Genomic DNA, 18,382 nt, shown 5'->3' on the forward strand with positions numbered 1-18,382 from the left:
CCAGACGACCTAGTAGAATCAATAAATATTCCAAACGAGCAATGCGCACTATGATGTGAAGTAACGTAATGCATGCAAAGAATAGATTTGGTGTAAATAACATCTCGATTTAGGAAATATGTTGCAAAAAGAAAAAGGTTTTCCATAACAATGTCTGAATTACTTATGTGCAATATTTACGACTATAAATATAGTTGTGATCAAATGACTCGCTTTTATATTTTTCATTTTAGCCGAGTCGGCACAGGCAGATGAGGCCCTAATCAAGGCCATCCCATTAACGCTATATATATATATATATATATATATATATATATATATATATATATATATATGGTGAAACTGCTATTCAGTAGTTCATACAATTTTGTTTAATGCAATTTTTTTTATACATGCGGCACTACATGTTTCGTGGAGACAATCCACCTCATCAGGTGCCAGTACTTAACAAAGCTATCTAAATCCCAACATCACACTTGAGTCCCGCCGTCCAACACCAATCTGTACAGACCAACCACTGTCCGCTTTGTCTGGCAGTAACCGTTGTAAGGGAGAGTGATTAAAGGGGTCACGTGGCGGGGATTGACCTGGGTAGCTGGGTGTGTCTTGAACAACTTTTCTTGCTTTCATGTTTTATCAATTCTCTCATAATGATTTGGTTAATGCTAGGATAGGCTTTGAAATTGCCTGGGGACAAATTAAAGTTCTTAGTATGAGCAATTAAGACGGATTCAATGACGTTGCATGTGGCATAATCAGCAGAGGGGTAGAGAATAACGGGATTTTCAAGATCTATGGGGTGATCATTTTCCTGACAGTGTTTAGCGATTGCATTTTTGTGGTCATCCCTGCGTACTGCATGACGGTGCCAATAACACCTACCCGTTACAGAGTTCCCTGTCTGGCCTATGGAAATATCTTTACACAGAAAAACTGTAACGGAGAGGTGTTTTTGGCACGGTCATGCAGTACGCAGGGACGACCACAAAAATGCGATCGCTAAACGAATGCGCTCGACACTGGGAGGCCCGTGAATGCCTCATGACAGGAACGCTAATCGCTACACCACAGGAATCCATATTTCTAGTGGCCAGTGCAGTCCCATATATATATATATATATATATATATATATATATATATATATATATATATATAGTGTGCAGAACATTATATATACAGCTTTCACTTATACCTTGCCTTTACATTCATTGAGAACTGGGAAATATTTACTGCGAATCAGATCATCTGAAATGCAACGAAATTGGAAAAAAAAAACCCTCTTAATGGCACACATGCTACAGTTCGTCTCTTAGTTTGTTTTGGACTTGCTCTTTGGCGGATGGGAATAATCTAAAGCCCTCGTTCACATCAGTCATGACCGGATGAAAGCCACTGGTAAGGTCTGCCCTTCAAACTGCATCCACTGCAATAGGAGGAGGGTAGAGAGAGAGAGAGAGAGAGAGAGAGAGAGAGAGAGAGAGAGAGAGAGAGAGAGAGAGAGAGAGAGATGGACGAAATGAATGTTTTGTATAATACACAGACACACTTTAAACCCATTCAGGGATTGGTTGAATTGAAGAAATAAAAGTATATGAAGAGAACGTTGACCAAAATACCAGAATCAGTGGAAACTGAGTTGCGAGAGGAAACTGGTTAGTTGGAGGGAGACTGCTCTATGTGATCCCGATGTTTATTGGCTTTCAGGGAAAGGAGACAGCTGAAATCACCCAGGGATGTCAAGGGGCTCGTATTTGTCATTACTTGAACCACTGGTCGTGGGCGGTATATATATATATATATAACTTTATCAAAATGTCTGAATGTTAGCGAAGTTGGAATATGAATTTCTAAACTCATTTGCCCCAGACATTTATAAGGTAGCTGTGGGAGCCACTGCTCGGAGTAACAAATATCAAATGTACAGACTAATTATATCAGCTGCAATTACGGCTAGACGAGTGGAATTTCAGTGTAATTATTCGCATATTGTGTACATGTCTGAAAACATATTTATAAAATTATGCTGGTTAGCCAGTGGTCACAATATATATATATATATATATATATATATATATATATATATATATATATATATATATATATATATATATATATACATATATATATATATATATATATATATATATATATATATATATATTTATATATATATATATATATATATATATATATATATATATATATATATATATATATATATATTTATATATATATATAATCATTTTTTTTATACTATTCGCCATTTCCCGCGTTAGCGAGGTAGCGTCAAGAACAGAGGACTGAGCCTTTGAGGGAATATCCTCACTTGCCCCCTTCTCTGTTCCTTCATTTGGAAAATTAAAAATGAGAGGGGGAGGATTTCCAGCCCCCCGCACCCTCCCCTTTTAGTCGCCTTCTACGACATGCAGGGAATACGTGGGAAGTATTCTTTATCCCCTGTCCCCAGGGATGATATATATATATATATATATATATATATATATATATATATATATATATATATATATATATATATAGAGAGAGACTTTTGGATGTTAATGTGCTGAGAGGTGCAACTGGAGGGATGTCTGATCATTATCTTGTGGAGGCTAAGGTGAAGATTTGTATGGGTTTTCAGAAAAGAAGAGTGAATGTTGGGGTGAAGAGGGTGGTGAGAGTAAGTGAGCTTGAGAAGGAGACCTGTGTGAGGAAGTACCAGGAGAGACTGAGTACAGAATGGAAAAAGGTGAGAACAATGGAAGTAAGGGGAGTGGGGGAGGAATGGGATGTATTTTGGGAATCAGTGATGGATTGCGCAAAAGATGCTTGTGGCATGAGAAGAGTGGGAGGTGGGTTGATTAGAAAGGGTAGTGAGTGGTGGGATGAAGAAGTAAGAGTATTAGTGAAAGAGAAGAGAGAGGCATTTGGACGAGTTTTGCAGGGAAAAAATGCAATTGAGTGGGAGATGTATAAAAGAAAGAGACAGGAGGTCAAGAGAAAGGTGCATGAGGTGAAAAAAAGGGCAAATGAGAGTTGGGGTGAGAGAGTATCAGTAAATTTTAGGGAGAATAAAAAGATGTTCTGGAAGGAGGTAAATAAAGTGCGTAAGACAAGGGAGCAAATGGGAACTTCAGTGAAGGGCGCAAATGGGGAGGTGATAAGTAGTGGTGATGTGAGAAGGAGATGGAGTGAGTATTTTGAAGGTTTGTTGAATGTGTTTGATGATAGAGTGGCAGATATAGGGTGTTTTGGTCGAGGTGGTGTGCAAAGTGAGAGGGTTAGGGAAAATGATTTGGTAAACAGAGAAGAGGTAGTGAAAGCTTTGCGGAAGATGAAAGCCGGCAAGGCAGCAGGTTTGGATGGTATTGCAGTGGAATTTATTAAAAAAGGGGGTGACTGTATTGTTGACTGGTTGGTAAGGTTATTTAATGTATGTATGACTCATGGTGAGGTGCCTGAGGATTGGCGGAATGCGTGCATAGTGCCATTGTACAAAGGCAAAGGGGATAAGAGTGAGTGCTCAAATTACAGAGGTATAAGTTTGTTGAGTATTCCTGGTAAATTATATGGGAGGGTATTGATTGAGAGGGTGAAGGCATGTACAGAGCATCAGATTGGGGAAGAGCAGTGTGGTTTCAGAAGTGGTAGAGGATGTGTGGATCAGGTGTTTGCTTTGAAGAATGTATGTGAGAAATACTTAGAAAAGCAAATGGATTTGTATGTAGCATTTATGGATCTGGAGAAGGCATATGATAGAGTTGATAGAGATGCTCTGTGGAAGGTATTAAGAATATATGGTGTGGGAGGAAAGTTGTTAGAAGCAGTGAAAAGTTTTTATCGAGGATGTAAGGCATGTGTACGTGTAGGAAGAGAGGAAAGTGATTGGTTCTCAGTGAATGTAGGTTTGCGGCAGGGGTGTGTGATGTCTCCATGGTTGTTTAATTTGTTTATGGATGGGGTTGTTAGGGAGGTAAATGCAAGAGTTTTGGAAAGAGGGGCAAGTATGAAGTCTGTTGGGGATGAGAGAGCTTGGGAAGTGAGTCAGTTGTTGTTCGCTGATACAGCGCTGGTGGCTGATTCATGTGAGAAACTGCAGAAGCTGGTGACTGAGTTTGGTAAAGTGTGTGGAAGAAGAAAGTTAAGAGTAAATGTGAATAAGAGCAAGGTTATTAGGTACAGTAGGGTTGAGGGTCAAGTCAATTGGGAGGTGAGTTTGAATGGAGAAAAACTGGAGGAAGTGAAGTGTTTTAGATATCTGGGAGTGGATCTGGCAGCGGATGGAACCATGGAAGCGGAAGTGGATCATAGGGTGGGGGAGGGGGCGAAAATTCTGGGGGCCTTGAAGAATGTGTGGAAGTCGAGAACATTATCTCGGAAAGCAAAAATGGGTATGTTTGAAGGAACAGTGGTTCCAACAATGTTGTATGGTTGCGAGGCGTGGGCTATGGATAGAGTTGTGCGCAGGAGGATGGATGTGCTGGAAATGAGATGTTTGAGGACAATGTGTGGTGTGAGGTGGTTTGATCGAGTGAGTAACGTAAGGGTAAGAGAGATGTGTGGAAATAAAAAGAGCGTGGTTGAGAGAGCAGAAGAGGGTGTTTTGAAGTGGTTTGGGCATATGGAGAGGATGAGTGAGGAAAGATTGACCAAGAGGATATATGTGTCGGAGGTGGAGGGAACAAGGAGAAGAGGGAGACCAAATTGGAGGTGGAAAGATGGAGTGAAAAAGATTTTGTGTGATCGGGGCCTGAACATGCAGGAGGGTGAAAGGAGGGCAAGGAATAGAGTGAATTGGAGCGATGTGGTATACCGGGGCTGACGTGCTGTCAGTGGATTGAATCAAGGCATGTGAAGCGTCTGGGGTAAGCTATGGAAAGCTGTGTAGGTATGTATATTTGCGTGTGTGGACGTATGTATATACATGTGTATGGGGGGGGTTGGGCCATTTCTTTCGTCTGTTTCCTTGCGCTACCTCGCAAACGCGGGAGACAGCGACAAAGTATAATAAAAAAAATAATAAGATATATATATATATATATATATATATATATATATATATATATATATATATATATAAAGACGCGCAAAAGCGAAGGAAACTTAGTATGTAAGTTTGGGGCGCATATCCTTGAACTTGTGGAGTTCTCTAATCTCAGCTCATCAAATGTGTACATTCTGTTAGCATGATCTGAGTCTGTGTAATGCAGTGGTAAACATTTCTTCGTATATTCTTGCATCTTCCCCTCATAAGAGTGACGCTGTTGACATATTTAATATTGAAAAAATCAGGTAGATATTTTTTTTAAACGAGTTTTGATTTCTTGTTACTGAAGCCATGCTGGTCGTCCGATATATTTTTCTCTCTCTTTTCTATGATCTACACGTGTCACACTTTTGTTTCGTCATTTCTGACATTGTTTTACTTCAAGCTACGTGAGTATTATTGAGCAGTAATTCAGAGCACTTTTCTGGTCTTTTTTGATATAAAGTGGCAGCTCTCGCCAATTCCTAGTCTTGACAATCGCCAATTCCCAGTCTTGACAATCGCCAATTTCCAGTCTTGACAATCGCCAATTTTCAGTCTTGACAATCGCCAATTTCCAGTCTTGACAATCGCCAATTCCCAGTCTTGACAATCGCCAATTTCCAGTCTTGACAGTCGCCAATTCCTAGTCTTGACAATCGCCAATTTCCAGTCTTGACAATCGCCAATTTCCAGTCTTGACAATCGCCAATTCCAAGTCTTGACAATCGCCAATTCCTAGTCTTGACAGTCGCCAATTTCCAGTCTTGACAATCGCCAATTCCCAGTCTTGACAATCGCCAATTCCCAGTCTTGACAATCGCCAATTCCCAGTCTTTAAGTACCTAAAATTCCGATAGTCACTTGTCAAACATTTTTGTTATAGGTTAACATTAGTTACCGTCTGTAACCCATTAGGGATCTGTTAGGGATGATTTGATCCGATTGATTTAGCTCATCCTAAACTGTAACTTCCGATTTCTTTTTCTTCATCATACCCCCGAAACATTTTCCGTTTTGCTGTTGAAGTCTGCATGGTTCTTCATCGACTTTGTGCGCATAATGTAAGGTCTTGTGAGGAGCGAAGGCTGTTTCCCTGTCGTCGTTAACTACTTAACCATGTTCGGTTATTACTGGTCCTGTTATTGGTCTGTAGTTCTTTCATTCCTCTTGCACATTTGAAGAATTCCTTCGGGGTCTGTTTTCAACATTCATCTTTCATATTTATGAACATATTACATTCCCTTCCATTTTCGCTAGTTCATGGTGATTTTCATCGTAATCCATCAACCTAAATTCCCCTCTACATATATATATATATATAGTTTCTTATTTTGGCAAATTTGTTTTATTCCCAGTCTCTTCCAGGCCTGTTTGGAGTTAGATACTCCCCTTTTATATAATTCTTGGAAGATTTTCATTCTCCAAGTAATTCATTTTTCTTATATACTCCACATGTCCTCCATTGTCTTACTATCAGGAATATTCATCCATTTAGTAGAGCTGACTTTGTATCTTATCTCAAAATTTGTTCGTGTGTGATCGGGAATCAAGATTTTATTAGCATTAATTTCAGATCACGTGTTTACCTCACGTTAAATGATATCATGGTCGCTAATTGGTAATTGCTAAGGGGCAAGATCGAGGATATTTTGGCCTCTAATTGGTTTATTAATTAACTGGTTAATATGTCTTAAGTTGATTAATCCATTTTCCATTTGATCACCTATTAGCGTAACCAAGTTTGGATTGCTCATCTACAATGACAACTGTTTCGTGGCACACCGGTTAGTCATCTTGCTTTCGCTCAGCATCTCTGCACACGAATCCAAAACGCACTTTATTTCAATTTTTGTCAGCAACGTCAGTGTAAAGAGAATCGTAAATACTGGCTTCTAGCGTGCTGACTTTAACTGCACTTCAGCTGTTTTCCAAATGAATCAAAAGGCCATCTCCTACCCAGTGCAGAGAGAGAGAGAGAGGGGGGGAGAGGGAGGGAGGGAGAGAGAGAGAGAGAGAGAGAGAGAGAGAGAGAGAGAGAGAGAGAGAGAGAGAGGGGGGGGGAAGGAGAGAGAGAAGGAGATAGAGAGAGGGAGAGAGTGAGAGAGGGGGGGAGGGAGGAGGAGAGAGAGAGAGAGAGAGAGAGAGAGAGAGAGAGAGAGAGAGAGAGGTGGGGGGAGGGGAGAGAGAGAGAGGGAGGGAGAGGGAAAGGAAGGCAGAGAGAAGAGAGAGAGAGAGAGAGAGAGAGAGAGAGAGAGAGAGAGAGAGAGAGAGAGAGAGAGAGAGACTAGTCCTTCAACCTTCCACTTCATCTATAATGCAGCCTCTCCTCATCCTCCTCTCTTAAGACGCTACTCGGATCACCCTTCGTTTCCCCACGACCACCATACAACCGGCTAGCTCTGGCGATCCTTCCATAAACACAGACCGTAAGACAAACTTTCCCCCGTGGGGTAATTTAGCAGATGTGTGGCTCGGGAAAGACGGAGGGCGAGGCGGTAAAACATTCACGAGAGTAGGGGAGCCCATTCGTGCCCGGGGAGGGAAAAAGAAGTCGGGTTTCGTCCACTCTCATCTGGGCCTATACTACCATACACCGCCGTACATGTAAGGCGGCTACGGACATCATCTGCAAACTCTGTATAGCCAAATGTTTTAGTGGTTCTGGGAGTTGCATCTTTGTTTACTTATGCATGAGCGACGGCCGCAAAGAAAGTTTTACACACCAGTGCGTGGGTTGAAAGACCACATTTTCAAGGTTTGATCATGGCATGAAACGAATATGTAGTCATATCTAAGCTATGCTGATAACCATCATTATGATACTTAGGTCTAGTTTGTCAATTTGTCCTCAGGCTATTAATTAATGGAAGCCCCTCAAGATCAGATTCTGTCGAACGTATAATGAGAACTAGATGTGTTTTATGATGAACCACTTCATTCCAGGATGGGTATGTAACTCCATCTTCTTCCTCCGTTGTTTTATCATCGCTGTCCATCACTGCGGGTCATGGCGCTTGTTAAGATTATTCATATCAGTTACAATGACTTTGCCATCATCTGGGTGTGTGTGGCAAGTCCCATCCATCCTGCAATAGGCTTTTCCATCTCCCTTCGATGGTTTCTACCTACGTCCGACGTGAATGTCTTACGTATTCCATACTGTTCATGCTTAGCAACGTTGCCCGTAATGCGTCCTCAGCGTTGCTCAGCATGTGTAGCCACAAAGCGTACGATAGTTTTACTTAGCTGGATGGTAGTACGTAATTTCTCTGTTCTCCTGGGTGAGTATTCCCATACACTGATTATGCTCAATAATCATGGATTCTGTATAATTATGGTACTTGTGTGTAGTTCTGATCAATGCGTTAGCTCTGATCAATGGACGTGACCAGAAGAGTGTGTATCGGCCTATGTTTCAACACAGATGGTCGGCATTATGGGCTGGTTGTTGTATCAACTGGGAAACCCCACAGTGTGTAATGACTGAGTTAATTAAATGTGGAGCGTTAGTGTCCGTTGGATTTGCTTGCCGTGTGTGCGTTCGCCTGTGTGGTGGACTTGCTGTATATGCTCAACACTGTGGGCTTTGGCATGAGCCACTGTTCTTTTTCATCATGCGAGCTCACTAGCGTGTACTGGCTGGACACAGCAGTGTAATCAGTTGAGTACATGCTACAAATAAAGCTCCTCTGCTGCCATGGCGAAAGCATTGTCAAGGTGACGTACGCAGATTGTCTGTTCACTCGATTCGCAGGGCCATCTTCATAGTATCATTGCAATATTCCACAATGTGTATCATTATGATGATTTTAACACTTAAGCATTAATGATAATAATGATAATGATAGTGAAAATAATAGTAATAACGGTAATGATAATGACTAATGATAATTACTATGATAAAGGTTCATAGAACTTAGGCAGCCATTCGGTTGAAAATACACAGATGAAATATTCCAGAGCGTGGAGGTCATATCAGTAACTAGTTAATTAATGAAATATGTATATGATGAAGGTTGGGATAGATACTTTTACGCTCCGGTTAAGCACCTGAGTGAGGTACATCTCCATCGTTAGAGTGGTACGTATATACAAGACGTTTTACAGAATAAATACCATGCTTTATACATTATGTATTATGTGGTGGTTAGCTGAATACCAAGCCATTGATATATGATGTATGTCTCTGGGATATTTGTTTTGGCTTGTGAATATATTTCAGATTATCAGAAACCGATTTTTTCTAACGAAGGTTTTGTGGAAAAAAAGACACGGATATAGAACTAAACCATCAGCTTAGGGAAGATATAGACGTAGAGAACATGGAGCCCATACGTTGCGGAGGTAGCCCAAGGAAATACGAAGCGTGGAAAGGGTAGAGGCAAACCCATAGTAAAGATGTGCGGGCTCTGAGGAGAGTAGTGGGACAGAGGGAGGGTAACTGAGGTGTTAGGGGAAACAAACAAGTTGTCATAATAGGAGTAAATACCACGTCACTGGAGTTACGCCTTTGATAGTATAGGAAGATAATTATAAGTGAAGAAAAGAAGATTCGCTGGCCACAAATGCGCTCATTGACGATTTAAAATATGAGAGACGGAAGGAAAAAGGATGGAGGAAGGGAGGATGAGATCCTAGCTTGCGTGAAAGAATGATAGAAGATGAGAAAGAAAACACAAACGTCATAAGAAAAAATGTACACTTTTAACTGTGAAGGATACGAGGAGACGAAAAGGCCCCATAGCCGCACCACCCCAGAAAAATACTTGAAAAAAAAAGGCACACATGGGCACCCAATCACACTCACTCCATCACCAGCCTCACAAAAACACGCCCTCTTCATCATCTCACAAAATATAAAAACACTCCCTGATTTATCCTTTTTTTGTGTGTGAGGTGTTCTATCCACTGCTGCTGGAGTACTGGGTTTCGACATATGAATCATTTCCCCAGATCGTATATCCTTCCTTTGAGTAATCTTCAAACAATGCAAGGTTTCTCATTATTTAACACACACTGTGTTTCGAGAGAACGATGCATTGGACACCCACACGCTCCGATCGGAGTGGATATGCACGTATGGAAATAAAAGTCTGGATTCTCTAGTTCAGCCATGGCAGATTTGAGGTCATTGCTGCAATCCCTCGTTCGTCCGGAGACTTGATCTCCCTCATTTCCAGACCTCCAGATTCATAAATCTTGTTCGCTCTAACGTACAAGAACATCAAGAACAGGAGGTGGTACTGAGACAGACAGAGGGAGAGATGAGTGAGATTAAATGGTATTTCGGTATGAAGGAAGATAAGAAGGAGGGAATGGAGGAAAAGAGGGGAGAGGACAGAAAGGGAATAAAAGGAAGAAGGGGAAGAGGTTCGATATCAGTCATACAATATCTGCAGAATATTATCTGCACAGGATGGATGGATGAGCTATTTCCGTATTGCGATAATAGATTTTTTTTTTTTTAGTCAGGATGCATATTTACTGTTGTATGTTCTCTCTCATACATACATATATGCAGCAAAAAACACTTATAGCGAGTGTACATAATATTCAGGTAAAACTAAACTTGACGTTTCGTATTTTCCATTTTCTTGTGGTTTTACCTCTATCTGTCTGCCTGTCTATCTATCTATATATATATATCACATCCTGCACAAGGAGTCCCTTCCATCTTTATGAAGCTCCTACAGCACTCTGAGAGCTGGCCTCGTCCACCGGTCGGGACCACAGCCATGTAACTGTCTCCATCCGCTGTGCCTATACATGTAAACCAACCTGTTGTCTCTCGATCCACTTTATGGTTATAACCAGTTGTTTACGGCTAAACCCGGTATCTAGAGGCCATAATGTCTGAAGAGATCCCCTAAGATACTACGCGGAGCGCCCGTTACTTGGATGAAGTAGTGTGCGGAGGGGTAGGGGTGAGGTATATGGAAGACAGGGTGGCGTGGATGGAGCCTGGTGGTTTGAGAACGTGGCATGTGTCGAGAATGGTGACTGAATGGCGTTGTGAGTGGACAGTCAGGCTGTAAAGTGTATGTCGTGGAGTCTGGTATATGTAGGTCTCTGGTATGTTACTTGTTGCTGTGGTTCCGTGATATATGTGAGGTATATATAAAGACGTGACGAGCGTGGAGGATGTAGCAGTTGGTGAACGTGAAGTATGTGGAGTGTGTGCGCGTGTGAATGGGTGGGATGTGAACGATGGGGTACTAGAAAATTTGTGCTATGTAAATGTGTGTGTGTGTGTGGAACATTTATGGTGCAGACGAGTTCAGTCTGTAGGTGGTGTGTTTAATTTTCATATTACATAGATGGATATGATGTGTAGACGATGAGATAAGTAGAGGGGATGGCTTGTGTGGAAGGTTTGGTAGGTGTAGGACATGTGGCACTTGCATGTGAAAAATGTACGTAGTCATACGTAGTGTGGTATGTAGATGGTGTGGCGATATGTGGAGAGGTGCACTACGTGAAGGATGCTGTGATGTATGTAGTGGATGCAGAGACTAAAGGAAGTTGGGTACATGAGTGTTTGTGAGATGTGGTATGTAGAGGTGTGAGAAATATTGTGGGTGTCGGGGCCTAAGGTGTGTAGTATCTGTAGATTTATTGTCCTTGGAGGATGCGAAATTCAGTTTGTGGAGAGAGTGGTTTGTTGAGGTTGTGGTATGTGGAAAGTGCGGTATTTTGAGGATGTAAAAGATGAAGGATATGGTACGTGTTGATAGTGTTGTATTTTGAGGGGTATGTTCTTGTGAAGAGGTTCTGTTTATGGTGGAGGTGATACACAAGGTGTTACATGTTGCTGGTGTGAGCTGTATAGGGTATACAGAGATAGCTTCAACAGGTGAAGGTGAATTAAGCTGTCTGGTGTGGAGCTGATAATAACCACTCCTCAAGCTGATAACATGTGGAGAGGTCGCTGTAAATGATTTTCTTCCCTTTCACACCTTTGAGTAAGGAAGGCAACAGGACTCGCTGAGTTATACAGAAGAGAGAGGGAGTGAGTCGAGTGCAAAGTTGTGCACTTGTCGATTTCTCGTGTTGAACCGCAGCGTAATGCACTTTACAAAAGAGCATATATTATGGTCATGAATGAGACCAGTAGTTCGCCAATAACAGTGACACTGGAGAAATACTGCCTCCGCCAACATGGGAGAGAGTGTGGGGCGCGTATAAATTTAGTAACACAACACTCGCCAATATTTTTCCGAGGTTCTAGACAGAAATACATTGACATAGAGAGAGGCACCGACCACTGGGTTATTGTCATTGGAAATAATTCAGTAGAGTTTGGGTTTCCCTGTATGAGTAGAACTAATACGATTTCGTTAGCTATTTTATCCATTCTCTCTGCCTGAAGGCTGTTTAGTGAGCCAGCACATCAGTGGCTGTCGAGTTGCACTCCTCTGCCTCGGGAAACTGTCTTTTCTTTCTGCCTCACCCACATGTGGACTGATGGTATTGCGTCCATACCACACCTAACACTTGACAATGAGTGACTCACACTACATATTCTTCGTAACTACATTTTCCTGCTGTGAGTGCTACGCGCTAGCCCTGTCTTTTGGCAAAATATCGTCGCAAGTACTCGTAGGTAAGCAAGTCTCTCTCTCTCTCTCTCTCTCTCTCTCTCTCTCTCTCTCTCTCAATCAGTTAAGACCTACAGCATCATCGAAAAACGAAGCTTATGGCACGAGCCATATAAACAAAATGCGCTGGCCGCGGGTTAAAAAAGCGTTCGTTCCACGCTTAGAGCGTAATCCCACTGGGAGTTATAAAGAGGGAGTACGTTTGTACCAAATAGCTCTTGTTAATAACAGTTCATCAAACATACACGAGGTGCAGAGAGCGCTCGCGCTGGGAGCCCAGCTTTTGTGCCGGGAATCAAAAGTTTCCAGGCGCGTGAGGCCGCGTTTGGGCGCTTTGTTCTGCGGCTAACTAGGTGGTGATAGGATCCAGCGGCGCGTCGGCCTGTCCCTCGGCATATAATGCGAACCAACGAGGCCGTTACCAGATACAGTCAGCCCCAAGCTGAGGGCATATGACAGAGTTCGGCACGTATTTTCAAATTCAATAAATCTTTTTGTAATATATATATATATATATATATATATATATATATATATATATATACTTTCATACTTATCCGCCGTTTCCCGCGTTAGCGAGGTAGCTCCAGGGACAAAGAATGGCCGCATTTGCTCACAACGATTCTCTATCTGTCAAGTGTAGTGCATCTAAACCACAGTCCCTCTATCCACAACCAGGCCCGACAGACCTCAAGGTTTTCCTAGTTACCTTCACATGCATTGGTTCGGTCCAATGACAGCACGTCGCGCCCTGTATACCACATCGTTTCAATTTATTCCATCCCGTTCGCGACTTTCGCCCTCCTGCAGAACCCTCATTCTTGTCTGTTTTGCCCTATCATAATAGCATTTACCGGGAAGAATCTCGATCCAACGAGCTCACTGATTTTTGGAAATCATTTTTCTTTTTTAGTTCGCTTCAGCAACACTTCTCTACGCGAATCAGCGTTCAGAATCGCTCTAGACCTGTGTCACCGTATTACAATCTGATGCATATTGCTTCTCATGCATGAATTGTGTTCCCATGGCCAATCATTTCAGTACAGCGTTTAATGTGGATTTATTGAATGAGGAATTTCGTAAACTTAGTCATTCTATGAGTAGAAGTCAACTTCCCTTTTTCTTAAGTCTATAACTGTGCTTCCGTTTCGAACATGGATGCATTTCTCCGTAATTGAAAGCAAATAACAATACTTATCGTTTTACTGATGTGTGTATTTGTAGCACCCCCACACCACAAATGAGAAATTTCAGCACATACTCGCTCCGTCAACATAATGTCATCAAGAGAGCTTATGTAGCAAATGCTTCAACGCTTGTGTTCCAAGGACAAACGAGATCTAGGAAGCAGACAGAAGCAGACAAGCGACTAGAGGGGCTTGTGGAACACTGTTTATGCAACGTCCAGTGTTCGTCGCTGCTTGAAACAAAAGCTGGTTGCTTTCACGGGGTTGAAAGACAAACAAAAGGTGTCGTGTTTCTGTCGTGTCTGCTTGCTTGGAACACAACAGGAATATGATCTTTTTTTAGGAGATATATAACCAGATTTGGCTGGATAGTTATCGTCAAAACGTCCTTCTCCTCCCCCAAAACAATCCAGTCGAAAATCTTATTCTCGGGTGTAGGTAACAATAGGGTTTACACCACTTTTATTTTCGTTTATTGTTTTCGTCTGCTGACATTGTGGATTGTGACGGATGTCGGCAGACAACTCTGGGATATGCTGATACCTGGAGGCTTTATCCAGCTGCAGCTGATTCCTCTCTGCACCCACGACCATCACCTCCCTCACTCGTGAGGCCTGGAGAGAAAGAGCATTGCCCACGTATTTTCTACGTGTCCTGGAAGGCAACGAAAAGGTGTGTGAGCTGAGTACTGAAACTCCTGAAGGAATCAATGTTCCTCTTTTTTCTTTTTTCCCGGTGTATTCTTCTTCTGGTTGGGGGAGGTCGTCCCAGTAACAGTATCACATAAGAGTGACAGCGTGCCTCCTTCCCTAACATGGCACTTTTGTGTATGTTTCAGCGGTACAGGGCGAGGTACAACGTATACTTCAGCGGTACATGGCGCATTTTGACATACTGCATTGCTATCGATTTTGGGAATTTTGACCGACATGTAAACTCTTTTTAACCGTCGGTGTATCTATAGTTCTGTGTATGGATACCTATTAGTGTATTTGTTTGTTTTGCTGTCTGCGTATCTGGCTGTCGGTTTCTTCCATCTATGTATTCACATACCAATATGTCTGTTATCTGTATTCATACTCGGGTATATACGTATGATTTTCATGGGGCAACACGAGTGTACGACTCCCTCCACGTATCACAACACACACACCCACAGACACCACACACAATACATCTTCACGTTTGAGCTTTCCTCTGCTGCATAATTGATATTAGCCTCAAATTGTTATGTTCACTCCAACTCTTTTCTCGCCAAGACTTCCTCTTTTATATAATTATCTGTTGGACATCTATTTTCGTCTCTTCTACTAATATTTGCGCTTTCACGTCTATAAGTTCCTATTCACCTTTTCTTTTATTCAACCTTTATCCACATTTTTTTCTCCCTTGAGCTGTTTGAAACTCTTGAAACAATAATATTAGTCTCTTGGTTAATGCTGGATTGCAGCGTTGTTGTGTTTACTTGAGAGAGGAATGGAAGACTAGGCACGTAAGACACTGAGCAAATGAATTGTTTATAGAGAATGTAATGGATTATTTTCTTTAACTCTGGTGCCAACAAGTTATTTTTGAGGGCATTCTTCTCACTGCTTGTATCAGTGAGTGATGGATGGATGGGCAGTTGTCTAGATGGACTATATGTTAGCTTTTCATGACCTTCCAGTTTCGGGATGAGGTTGGTTCGTGGCTGAATTATGAGTCGTGTCTCATCCGTACGTTCGTGTGTGGCATATATGAAAGGGCCAATGATTAGACTTTTCATTTACATCTGCTACCATCAGAGAAAAAAAAAATCATCCTGAAGAGATTGGAAATTAGAGGAAGGGTTAGTTATTCGTGATGAATAAAGAAGTTATCTGGACGGTATTAAGAAACGAGAAGACAACGACGAATGGAGAAATGAGTTTAATGTGAACTGTGAATAATACGCTGACGGTGAACACCGCCATGACCCTAGACGATTGCTCGACACGACTCGTGGGGAGGAGGAGGAGTGATCCTTGTGTGTGCTCAAGGGTGGTACTCGACAACCTGGAGAACAGCTGATATTGGAGTGGCGACTCCACTCGTCATCCCAGGAGGATTATATCTTGTGAACGAGAGTTAGAAATGATTCGTAATCCTTGAGAAATCCGCGAACTTAATCCAGCTATCTGGCAACCGATTACGTCGGCGGCCGAAGTGAATATTGGTTGTCGAACTGTGTAACTGATCTCGTCGGATCTAAAAAGAAATTGCGCTGGATTTTTATTTCCTCGAAAAATAAAAAGCTCACGAGTCTCTGCATATTACTAAATATATGCGTCCACATGATTCTCTCTTCACTGATGTTCCCACAGCGGGAATATATATTGAATTATCCATCAGAGGATTTTGGGTTAAATGTGGATGGAATTTTCTAATATTGTCTAACTGATCAAACTACGTGCAAATGATTCATCTACTTTTAATTGTAAATATTCTACTTAGAGGTTTGGCCTGCCTTGTGTACTTGTGCAAAGTAGAGATTCTTGGATGTGAAAATGCTGACGGGAAAAATTCACCAGGGAAAGATTCCCCAAGCAGTAAGGAGTCGCTATCGAGAGAGTATGGCCTGTGAGCGAGTAGGAAGAGAAGAGGGTCACTGGTTCCATATGAAGGTGTGGCTGTGGTAGGAGTGCGTGTTGCCACCATGGCTGCTTAATGTGTGTGAAAATAGGATGATTTGGGAGGCAAATGCATGGGTATTAGTGAAAAGGATAGGACTATAGTATGCTAAGGTTGTAGAGGGAAGGGAGATTAGTCAGCTGCTGTTTGTGGATGACACGGCTCTGGTGGCTGGCTTTAGTGATAAAACGGAAAAGCTGGTTTCTATGTTTGGAAAAACGTGTTTAAGGAAGCTGAAAGTTCATGCGAATAAAAGTAAGGTTATGAAGTTTAGCTAGGGGATGAGACATGTGATTTTAGTGTGTGTTTGAATGGAGAGAACGTGGAGGAAGGGGAGTATTAAAGATACCTAGGGGAGGCTATAGCAGTAGATGGAACTATTGAAGCTGTTAAGAATTGTAGGGTGAGAGGGCAAAGGTTCTTGGTGCATTGGGAATTGAGTGGTGGGAGAATTTATTCACTGTCTGCAAGGATGAAGATAGGCATGTTTGATGGGTTCTAAGTGCAAAAGATCGGATGACGGTGGATGTGTCGGATCTAGAATGCTTGAGGACAATGTATGGTGTGAGGAGAGGTTGATGCTGTGGGGAATGCCAGTGTAAGAGAGTAGTATAGTTGCAAGCTATGATTGCCACCACACCTACCCACCGATGTGTCTCGTCTAGTGTATTTGTCTTCTTATCTACTTCCCTCTCTACTTACATACTTACCCACGCACACCTCCCGATATGCTCTCACCTCCGTAAGAGCCGACGATATGACCAGACGATACGAACTCGCTGGATAAGAGATGCCTGGCTCCTACGCTCGTCGCCACAACTGTTAACCGATCCAACCAATACGGTCCAAAACTCGGCCCTACTGACCAGCACATTAAGCCCCATAATACCCTGATGGCGTTTACGGCCTAGGCCCATCTATGAGGCCGTAATCCTTATCAAGCAATGGCCATCAGCGGTCTCCGCGACAACGGTGCGATGGGATCTGGGATTTCATGGGAGAGTGACTATCGGAAACTGCGGGTAGAAAGCTCTCCCGGGGCAAATTGGAGGAGAGGTCCTCGAGCAACGGCCCCAGTTAATATGGAATCTCGATCAACATTGGATCCTGCGATTTCATCCGACATCGCTAGAGGTCCGGAGGAAATGTCATCAAGGAGACGTTATGTAAATCCCAGCTGGTAGAGGTTGTGTGTGTGTGTGTGTGTGTGTGTGTGTGTGTGTGTGTGTGTGAGGGAAGGCACTGTCGTCACCCACCTGTTATGACAAATTAAACGTGTTTTTGAGATTTGAATAACACAGTTCATTACTCTCGTACTTAAAACTGGAAGTGTTCCTCATTCAGAGGGCGACTGGACACTGTATACGTCAGCTGAGGGATGGAGGCAAGGGTGTTGGGGCTTCGGATCTACTGGTCTCCTGTTTGATTGATGCAGTACGATGTTTGCCTCAAGATTTTATCCAGTCTCTCCTGTACGTGCATGCCATGGAAAACTGATGCTTCGAAGATTCAGGAGATGCTTCATAACCTGAGGCTTCATAGAGGCTCCGGAACTCGAGGAATCATGAAATGCTTAGGAACTCGTGTCTTCATAAGATACTTTGGAATTCGTGTCTTCATGAGATGCTCGAGAACTCGGGACTTCACTAGATGTATGGGAACTCGAGACTTCATGAGATACTTCGGAACTCGTGTCTTCATGCAATGCTCCGGAACTCAAGTTCTTCTCATTGGATGCACCGAAACACGAGGCTTCATTAGATGCTTTGGAACTCGAGGCTTCATGAACCTCTGCATCCTAGAAATAATTCTGCATGTGGGAAATGAATCATAACTAAACCCTGAACTTTTGTAAACTGTTCCCGGTTGGACCTCTCTTGTACAATGCTACACCCTAAAGGCCTTAGGGCCATGGCTGGGG

Source organism: Panulirus ornatus, chromosome 28, assembly GCF_036320965.1.
Source record: "Panulirus ornatus isolate Po-2019 chromosome 28, ASM3632096v1, whole genome shotgun sequence".
NCBI lineage: Eukaryota > Metazoa > Arthropoda > Malacostraca > Decapoda > Palinuridae > Panulirus > Panulirus ornatus.